This window comes from Coffea arabica, chromosome 2c (genome assembly GCF_036785885.1).
Source record: "Coffea arabica cultivar ET-39 chromosome 2c, Coffea Arabica ET-39 HiFi, whole genome shotgun sequence".
In the NCBI taxonomy this organism is placed as follows: Eukaryota; Viridiplantae; Streptophyta; class Magnoliopsida; order Gentianales; family Rubiaceae; genus Coffea; species Coffea arabica.
The window spans coordinates 25960307-25971594 of NC_092312.1; the positions used below are offsets into that span (position 1 = coordinate 25960307).

Sequence of the window (11288 nt, forward strand, 5' to 3'; positions counted from 1 at the left end):
CATTGGTTTTCGTTCTTCTACTTGCCTTTTTGTAATTTTCCTATTTGGCTTTTCGGGTTTGTTCTTCTGCTCAGACCTTGGGAATGGAAGACCCCGTGTAGTACATTGGGATGCAAGTTGGTTATATAGCAAATTTTCTTGTTCGAGGATATTGTGCATTTGATCAAACAACTCTTCGTGGTTTTGCCCGGCCCAAAAAAGGGTCCATTGTAGTTTAGAACTACAAAAATATTGTACACGATAATTATGACTAATTTGATTACAAAAGTCAGGAAGAGTGAAAGAAATGAAAGACCAGAGCCACTTTTTTCAGTTTAAACAAGTAATAAAGATTAAAGAATATTCGCTAAGGCTTATACACTTGAGGCTTTTGTTATTTGTGGAAGGTTTTCGAGTTTAGTTTGCACTTAATTAGAAAATTTTGTCATAAGTGACAAGTCCAATTTGATTTCCTGAGGCAATCGATTTGCGATTCGCTGATCTGTATATGATGTACTTGATCACTTAAACTAATCCACTCCATAGCGGTCAATGCTTTATAAAAAAAAATAATAATAATTCCAAAATACGACAAGAGCCAAAGGTAGGTATACAAAGTCCACCCCATTGTACTTGTTTTACATTTAATTAGGGGTTTTCTGGGGCCAAGGAATGATTTATATTCTTGATAAATAGCTATAATTGAGAAGCTTACAGCCAAGCAACAACAATCAAACTGACCGACCACCCAACTGTACGTACTTGTTTTACAAAAACTGTGGATTATCTTTTGGTGGCTATGGAATGTCTTATTCTGGAATTACGAGTATAATACAATTAATATGTGAAAAGCTCTGTTGATTGTGGTCTGAATTGATATGAGTTTTACATTAAACTTATTCAAGTAACTGAGCTTTTACTTTTCTTTTTACCTTTCAATTATTTACTTGAATAAGTCATAAACCTTGAAAATAAATCAAAATTGTGTTTTAAAGTTCGAAAATGAGTAGTATTTCAATGAAATTAATCAAAGTCTTTTTAAAATCTTAATTCATATAGGAGAAAACTTCTAACTCAAAAATATAAGATGATGTCATTTTTCATAGATAGAAAGTTGAAGAGTACAACCACGAGACGTCCACATACTAATAGGAGTTCCCAAATTGGTTACAAAAATAACTTTCGAAAATGATTGATCAATTCAAAAGTTTTAAAAGAATATTACAGTTTCTTGTGAAAAATTTGTTAATCACGGCCAAAACTAGATGCAGTATTGTAAGTAAGAAGTTTATGATCCTTCAACCAACTCTGAAGGATTTCAATAATCATTAACAAATCAAAACGTTATTTCCACAAGCAACTAATCATGGAAATGATGATCATTAGGGTCCACGCTAAAATTTTTTTATGAAATATATTTACGCTTGTAGCAAAAGGATTTTCGGAATTTGCCTCTTATTTTTGGCAACTATAAAAAGGGAACTTTGTACAATTGAAGACATTGAAGCTAACCAGCCAAATAGCTAGCCATGGCATATCAACGCATTGCTTTCCATGGCCTCCTATTTATTGTTCTGTTCTTGTCTTCTTTGAGTGAGCTTTCATTTGCTGAAGAACCCAAAAATATTTCAACTTTTGGCCTCAAAAGTTTCCCACCACACTTCATATTACTAGGTAGAGGCAAATTTCTTTGTCTGCTTATTACCTTGGCAACGTGATCATGCTTATCCAAGTCTCTCTCTCTCTTTCTCTCTCTAAGTGCTTTTAGTATAGTTTTTAACTCCCTAGTTTTATATATCTACCAATATTTGCTGCCTCTAAAGACTGAAAACATATTCACTACATAGCATGAGATGGTGCAACCGTTGTATATTAGCTTCTTGAAGTGCTTCTCACGCCATGTTTGGCATGCAGGAATGGTCTAAAAAGAAATGACATTTTCAACTTATTCATTTCACTCCAAGTTTTATATGGACCATATAAAACAAATGTTTTAAAATACTTTATTCTTTACAATTGTGTGAATTTTTTTTCAATTTCATATAAAAAATGAAAACATATTAAATATTAAAAATATATTATATTTATTTGGCTTCATGTAATTTATGTTTTACATTGTTGGTGGATGTAGAATTTTAACATAAAAATAAAAATGCTACAATAAATCCAGTATTACAATTGAAAATTTTTAATATCAATCCTCAATTATTCTAAAAGCAAACAATGTCAAAATTTTATGTAAATAAACAAATAACATAGTAGAACAGATAGAACAAAAGTAATAAAACATGTTATATCCTATAAACTAATCCGTACAATTAAGTCAAATTTGTATGATTTTCACTTTCATATCTAAATGTTGATTATACAAGATATTGGGAAACAAATGAATATTCCATTCCGACTTGTGTACCTGACCATAATAAATTTGTCTTCCTAATATTCTAGTTGAAAAGGTAATCTAGGTAGAAAGAGTTCACTACTCTAGACATTCCTTGCATGCTAAACGACGGGAAAAAATGATAACAAATCATTCAACATAGTTAAATGATAATTAAAAAAACTCAATCTCATAAAATTAATCTCTTTGAAATTTTTAAATCACAGATAAAATATCAGATCATACCGCCGGTGATGTAGCTGATGATTTTTATCATCGTTACAAGGTATGTAATTAATTCAGAGATAATTTGCAGCTCTTAGCTTTTTGTTAATCTTTGAAGGAGTTACTTTTTTAAAAGATCTAAATTTTGAGTAAAAAAGGCCATGGTCAAATGCAGGAGGACATTCAACTGATGAAATTCTTGGGGTTAGATGGCTTCAGATTATCCATCTCGTGGCCAAGAGTTATACCGAGTAAGATTTGTTTCACATTAATTTTGTTCTAATAAATGTTATCAATTTTCATCGACAATCTAGAATTACAAATGATGAAATGAAAGTGCAAGTGTGTCAAATTTCAATAGGTTCGCCATTGGCAATGGGATATCTTGAAAGAAAAGCCCATCTTCCATACAAAATTCGTACTGTGTTTTACAATTACAAAGCACCATAACCAAATTATTTATATTTTTGTAGCCATTAGTAGAAGCAGTGCTTTAAATTATCCTTGCGTTAGTTTATCTTTTTTCTTTTTCGCCCAAAAGCCCCAACAAATTAATGTGAAATTAGTGCACAAAATCCCAGTATAAGCCTGAGCCAGTGCCCTGAATTTGAGGTAGTTTATTATATGTTTGAATTTCAGCTGGAAAGCTAAGTAAAGGAGTGAACAAGGCAGGGATTGCTTTCTACAACAGCGTCATCAACCATCTTATAGCAAATAGTAAATAGAATATCAGAATATTAATTAAAAAAAATTAACTTCCATTCTAACATTCATTTTAGGGTTTTTTTTTCCACCAAACTTGATCCCTCGCTCGATCTATAGCAGGTATTACACCATTTGCAACAATCTTCCATTGGGATCGTCCTCAACCACTTGAAGATGAATATGGTGGCTTTCTAAGCCCTCGTATCACGTAAGAAAATATTTGCACTAATCATAATTCACATTCCATGAAGAACCATGAACACAAAAATAAAGAAAATTAAACACATGACTTGTTTTATTGATTAGAGTTGAATAAGAAGAGGAAGTGGGAAATTCATGTTTTTTAACATCTGGCCCTTCTTATTGGCAGGACTGATTTTCTGGATTTCGCAGAGCTTTGTTTCAATGAATTTTGGTGATAGAGTGAAGCACTGGGCTACCTTTAATGAGCCATGGACCTTCAGTCAAGGCGGCTATCACACGGGCAGTTTGGCGCCTGGCCGGTGTTCTGCATGGAGGAACAATGACTGTCCTGCGGGCAGCTCTGCAACTGAGCCTTACTTGGTTGCCCACAACATTCTTCTTTCTCATGGAGGAATTGCTAAATTGTATTGGGAGAAGTACAAGGTTAGAACACCATAAATATATATTAATTAAATGGTAAAAAAGATATCATGATTTTGTTTATTTATCTACTTTTCTATGCTTAATTCTTTAACTAATGAGTATATAGATGCTTATTCTATAATTTTGCTAATGTAACCTAAACCTGATTTGGATTATGAGTTTTCGCAGAAAAATTTCTTCAATACATTTTTTAATCAACTTATTACCATACATACATCACACCATTACAATATATTTTTTTTTATAAAATATAAACTTTAAAAAGTTGCAATACAAACAAGGTCTTAGAGCAATTGGATACTCATTTTGTATTATCATATACAGTCTAGGATCAAATTTTTCACTAACCAATTCATATGGCTGATGCAACACAAAATGCCTAGTGTAGAATTATAGATGAGTCAGAAACTTTTGCATATACAAAAAAAAAAAAAATTAACTCTAGTCATTAACAATTACTAAATCCTTTCGTTCTTTTCCTCAATTACACTTTCTTTGGGTGGGTATGGTTAGTCAAACAAATTGATAGCTACAAATTTCTTTTTCTCTTATTTTCTTTTGATTCCATAGCAACCATTTTTCTTCAATTAATTAAAGGGCAGTATTACAACAGCAAAGTAACATTACGGTCAATGGTCATTTATTTATTTTAAAATTTGTTCTTTCTTTGTACAGCCATCCCAAAAAGGTGACATAGGGATAGTGCTCGTACCTCATTGGTTCGTTCCCTATTCCAATAGCAAAGCGGATATCGAAGCAGCCCAACGAGCACTAGACTTCATGTACGGATGGTAAGTGCAGCACTTTTTTTTTTTTTCTCCTCCCAATTTTAATTTCACGTGACGATTATTTCTATGATTAGCAAAAAAAAAAACTGCAAACTAGATAAAATTTTTGTGGCTTAACAGGTTTTTGGATCCATTAGTTTTTGGTGATTATCCCAAAAGCATGCGTCGTCTTGTGGGCAAAAGGTTACCAAAATTCACTCCGAAGCAATCAAAATTGGTGAAAGGGTCCCTGGATTTTCTTGGATTAAATTACTACACTGCCAATACACACTATAATGTTGGTGCTAATATTAGCTATTCAACAGACAATGAAGTTAGTCAAACAAGTTGTAAATATAAAGCAAAAATTGTTTTTGACGTTTCCACTTGAACTTTAAAGGAACTCAAATTGGAGCCCTTATACTTCAAATTCTCTCCATTGGCGAACCGGTATGTTTTCTCCCCACTTTTTTGATTGCTTCACAAAATCACTTTAACTATTTTTTATATTAATTGTTATTAAAAAAATCACAATAGTGCTTAAAATACTAGTACATTGCGTGGTCAACCACAATAACTGTTTTCTCTTTGCACCCTTTAAAGTCAACAGTAGAAGATCATGTCTTTTCTATAGCTTGCCAATCAAAAGAGAAGGAAAATTAAATTCCAATCAATAGTAATAAAAGAATACTTGATCATTCTAAGAGTGAACAACTTGTCAATAGCTTAATTTGTAGTACGATGCAAATATCTTAAGTGTGCCTAATACATTATTTAAAAAAAAAAACTCTCGTGCAACCTTATTCTTTGTACAAGAGGAATTGAAAGTAATCTCGTATGCCTTTCACGTTGTTTTTCTTTTGTAAAATTTAAAGATGTACAGAGCAGTAGTTAAAAACTTAAACAACCCTACTTCTCATCTCCTGTTTGATGCATGTCGAGTATTTCAACTTATAAATTGAATCGCAAAATATGCAGGAAGGGGTAGGGGTGTGCAAAGTCGAAAAATTTCGATTTCGAATTGAATTCGGAATTTCGGTAATTTGGAATGGAATTTGGTAATTCTGATTTCGAATTGGTCGAAATTGAGTCGAATTCGAAATTATAATTTTTGAAATCAGAATTACCGATTTCGAAATCGAAACTTTTATTTCGAATTCAAATAATAATATTTATATATAATATAATAATATATATAATACATATTATATAACATACTAAGTTAAATAGTTAATAAATAATAAGTAATAACAATAATACTAACATAACATCTAACAATTCAAATTACAAAAACCATAATCTGTCTTCCGCCGCCTCTTCCTCGTCTCTCATCTCAAGACTCACTGTCTCTCACCTTCCTTCCTCCGCCTCCACCGACCACCGCCTCCACCGCCTGACTAACTGTCTCACCTTTCTTTCTCTACCCCCACCGCCTCCACTCTCTCTCACTCTCGGTTTCACCTTCATCCTCACGCCATTTCTTCAAGCCTGACAGACATAGCCTTCATCTTCAAGCCCGACAGGCGATAGACATCTTCACGGCATCTTCACTCTTCATCTTCAAGCCATCATCAGCCTTCATCTTCAAGGACAAATTGAGGTACGCGGCTGATTTTACTTAGCTTTCATCTATGTTTCTAGTGTATTTTTCTTAGGCATTTCATCAAACAGCTTGCATACTTTGGCCTTTTGTTTGAGTTTTGTGATGTTTGATGTGTTCTTAGATATGTTTCTTGTCCAGTAGCTTGCTATTTAAAAAGGTGAATAATGATGAAAGATTGTATATCTGGCCACAAGGTTTTAGCTGCAATGTGTTTATATAAATTGGTCAAGGTAACTGATAAAATCTGTAATCTTGCTTTCCGCTTTCAACTGATGCATTATTTCACTAAACTATCCATTTATTTCCATTATACAATCCGGATATCAGTTCTTGTCCGCTAAAAGGATGTCAGTTTTGTACTACACCAGTCTTTTGAATAACAAATCGAATGATCTGGCCTACTTGCTAACAGAAATACTTGGCATGATGCTAGTTGCTGGAGTTGCTAAATTATCAATGGAAGCTTCATGTGTGAATGTAGAAATGTAGCCACCAATTTCAAGCAATGAATGTGTATTCTTTTGCTTTGTGTTTTCACCTTGATTGTTTCGCTGCTCCTGCAACTTTGTTTTATCCTTGGAAAGAAGATAATCTTTTTGTAAACGTTTATGTCCATTTAAGAAGGAAGCTTTGATTTATAGACAATGCGTATATCCAAAAACCTAATTTTGCTTATCTTTATAGAGTAATGAGCCATTAAAGGATAATGGAAAGCTTTCTTGCTTCTTTAGCATGTTTACATTATCAAGAGCGGCAGGCAATCTTGTCTCACTAAATACCACTTCAGTAATTGTCTTTTGAAAGTCACAAGAAATCTTTAATAGTTCCTCGTCGACCTGCAGTTTTTTTTTAAAATTAATAACAGTCTCATCTGCTTTATGGGAAAAAGGCACATCTAATTGATTTTTAACTCATCAAAAAAACTACTCTTGATTTTTGCATACCAGTAAACATGTCCACTTTTGAGGAGATAGAAGGTTCAAGTCATTCAACGCCATCTTCATGTCCAGCTCCTATTTCTAACAGTTGTGAAGAATCTGGCCTTGGTGTTAAGAAGAAGAGAGGCGAGTACAAGAAAAGGTCACCAGCTTGGGATCATTTTCAGCCTCAGTATGTCCAAGGTGTTCGTCATGTCGTATGTAACTACTGTACGAAAATGATAGCTGCTAATCCGAAGTCTAATGGTACTACTCCTCTCTTATCCCATATTAAATCATGTGAAACGAATCCTGCAAATAAAAGTAAGGGGCAAGGTACATTATGCTTGGGAGAAGTTGGTGCTCTTGGGAGGGATGTTAAGAGTGCACTTATTAGTTGGAAGTATGACCCTGATGCAATTAGAAAACGCATTGCTTATATGTTGATTGTTGATGAATTGCCATTCAAACATGTAGAAGGCAAAGGATTTCAGCATGTCATGAGAACTGCTTGTCCTTCTTTTAAGATTCCTTCAAAGTGGACAATTACTAGAGATTGCTATCAACTTTATTTAGATGAAAAATTAAGTTGAAGAATATGTTAAGGCGTAGAGCTGTTAGAGTTTGTCTTACCACTGATTGTTGGACATCTATCCAACGAATAAATTATATATGTTTGACAGCTCACTTTATTGACTGTGATTGGCAATTGAACAAAAGAATTTTAAATTTTTGTCCAATTAGTAGTCATAAAGGGATTGAAATTGGGAAGAGTGTTGAGAAATGCTTATTAGAGTGGGGGATTGATGATGTTTTCACAGTAACAGTTGACAATACTTCTTCAAATGACACAGATGTGCAATATTTGGGTGGAAAATTGCAAAATTGGGGCAAAGCTATATTAGGGGGAAAGTGGATTCATATAAGATGTGTAGCTCACATAATCAATTTGATTGTGAGTGATGGCCTAAAAAAATTTTGGGGGTCCGTTGATTCTATCCGAACAACTGTGAGATATATTAGACAATCACCTTCTCGTTTGAAAAAATTCAAGGAATGTGCTGAAATTGAAAAAATTGACTGTAAAAGGTTACTAAGTTTAGATGTGGCAACTAGGTGGAACTCAACCTACTTAATGTTAGACAGTGCTCATAGGTTTGAGAGGGCATTTGAGACGTTTGAGGAGCAAGATCCATATATGCTGCATGAGCTAGAGCAGTTGCCAACAAAAGGTGATTGGGAAAAGGCAAGATTCTTAACTATATTTTTGGAGAACTTTTATGATCTCACAGTAAAGGTTTCTGGTTCTAAATATGTGACATCTAATAATCTTATCAATGAGCTTAGTCACATTAATGGCATCCTCAAGGAAATGGCAGAAAATGCTAATCTTGACTTGAGTGGAATGACAAAAACGATGAAAGACGAGTATGATAAGTATTGGGGAAGAGTGGAGAAAATGAACATGTTGATTTTCATTGCTTATATGCTTGATCCTAGGACAAAGTTTGAGTATTTTGAATTCATTGCTTGTAAAATGTATGGTGATACCGAGGGTGCTGTTGTGGCTCGTGTAGCCAAGGATGCAATGCATGAATTGTTTGATGAGTACAAGACACTCAATACTCCTGCTGGATCTTTTCATTCCTCTACCTCTTCACTTTCTAGTGGATCTGAAAATAGCATCTCTTCCTTTGATGGAGAAGTCTCCAAAAAAATAAATGATAGATACAGAATTGAGTTCAAGAAAAGAAAAGTTGAACTTGGAGGAAAGAATGCTAAATCTAAACTTGACAAATATTTGAGTGAGGATTGTGAGGATGAGGATCCCGAGTACGATATCTTGAATTGGTGGAAAGGTAATAATCTTCGGTTGCCAATACTTTCGCAAATGGCTCGTGATGTGTTGGCTGTCCCGGTCTCTACGGTTGCTTTCGAATTTGCCTTTAGTACCGGAGAACGTGTTCTTAACCCATTCAGAAGCTCTTTAACTCCAAGAATTGTGCAAGCCTTGATTTGTGCTCAAGACTGGTTTCGGGCATCCGAAAATGAGTTGAATGTAGAAGAAAAATTGGAGGATCTTGAGGAATTTGAATCTGGTAAATTATCTTCTTTCTTATTGACAAACTTGAAATATTTTTTTCTATTCATAAATGCAATTAAGTTACTTCATTCTTTTTTTTTCTTTCTTGAATAATAGGTATGATCAAAGGAGGTGCAGAAGCCACAATTGTTGATGTTTGAATTCTCTAATGGTGATTCTGATTTGGAGTATAGAAATTCAAGATTGAATAGTCAAGCCTATCCTTCAATCCCTCGGAAGTTGCAAATTGAAATGTTGTTGAATTGTTTGTGTGAAATTTGGACTAGAATTGTTGCTTACATTTGTATTATTTGATAATAACTTATTTGTATTATTTGCTGAAATTGTTTTGTATTTGAAATTTGGACTGGAATGTTCTTATATGTACCCAAAAATATTTCTGTTTCAGAGACTTGACAATCATTTCTTTTTCTTGAATTTCTCTCTAATGATTTTTCCCCCCTATGGGAATTGACATAATGAAGTTTTTAGTTCCAGATACTGATTAGGAATTCTGAGTCCTTTTATTCATGTTTGTGGGCCTTGTAAGTAGTTGCATTGACTGAACAAAAGATACTTTGTGTTCATTTTCTCAGCTTTATGGTGATGTTTCATTGTTGAATCTGTTTGACATTTTCTAATGTTCTTATGCTGAGTATGTGATCACGGTCCACTTATTTCTAAGCATTGTCTTCAATCTTGATCAGTGCTGAATCCTGGATTATATTGTTTGATCTCATATGATGTACTTGTAAATACCATTGACACTATGAATCTTGAAGTTCTCAAGTCTTCTTTTGGAGATATGGTACGCCATGGTGATTCTGCGACTTATCGTGTCCTATGATATTCCTATTCTCTTCGGCTAATGGCATCAGTATGATTGTTTAGAAGCAGCAATGTCCTTGTACAAGGGGACTGCATTAAATTTGAACAGGTTTTTCTGTTTTTGACTAAGAGGGGAAACCAAAAAAAAAATATGCACAGGTCTGAATTTGGTGAATTTGGAATCCACCGAATTGCGAATTCAATTCGGCATCGAATTCGAAATCGGAACTTGCCATTTCGAAATCGAATTCGGTTGGGAAAAATCAGGCCAAATTTTTGAAAAATTCCAATTTCAAACTTTCGATTTACCGAATTCAATTTCGATGCACAGCCCTAGGAAGAGGTGCCAATCTTTTTTGTCTATCCAAAAGGTCTTCGTGAGATTCTTGTCTATACAAAGAACAAGTATAACAATCCACTCGTATATGTCACCGAGAATAGTAAGAGTAGCAATTCTTAATTTTCTTGTAGGAAGCTTTATTTCCAATTTTCATCCCATTTGAGTAATGTTAAACAAAAATCCAAGACGTCACCCCAATACTTTCTTTGCCATAACAAGGAATGGGTGAGGCCAACATCACTACAGTTAAACAAGGGGTGAAGGACTATCAAAGAGTACATTTCTATAGAAACCACCTAAAGGCAGTCAAAGAAGCCATCGAGTAAGTTCATTTTCCTTTCTATTAGAATATTAATTTTTCCAATAAAGTATCTGAATATGTGAGTGTGAAAACTTTGCATATGAGCTGTGAAATTTACTTTCTTTTTAAATAAACTAGTTTATTTGTGCATTATGCGACGCATGAGGGTGCCCAATTTTTTTTTGTAAAGTTGCTAGTAATGTGTGTGGAATTAAGAGTGGATGTGTGCGAATTTGATGATGGAAGAGTAGTAGCTCAGGATACGTAGGTACATTATTTTGTAGTAACCTATACATTACCAAAAATTGGTCATTACAGGATAGAAAGGCCAGACAAAGAGTTGTAGACAAAAGCACTATTTACATTAGCAAAAGTAGGTGGTTGCATGGTAGAAAACTAATGTCAAAAGCTATTGCAAAAGTTTGGGTACATGGTTTTAGACATAGGTCGGGAAAAGAGACTGCCAACACAAAGAACACTAAATTTGTATTTGGAGCATTTTAGACAGACATGGAACTTCACCAGCCTCCAAT

At 33.9% G+C, this 11288-nt stretch overlaps 1 pseudogene; it reads left to right on the forward strand.

Moving 5' to 3' along the window:
* The first annotated feature begins 1508 nt into the window (after positions 1 to 1508).
* LOC113724155 (furcatin hydrolase-like) lies at positions 1509 to 10780 on the forward strand (annotated as a pseudogene).
* The last annotated feature ends 508 nt before the right edge of the window (positions 10781 to 11288 follow it).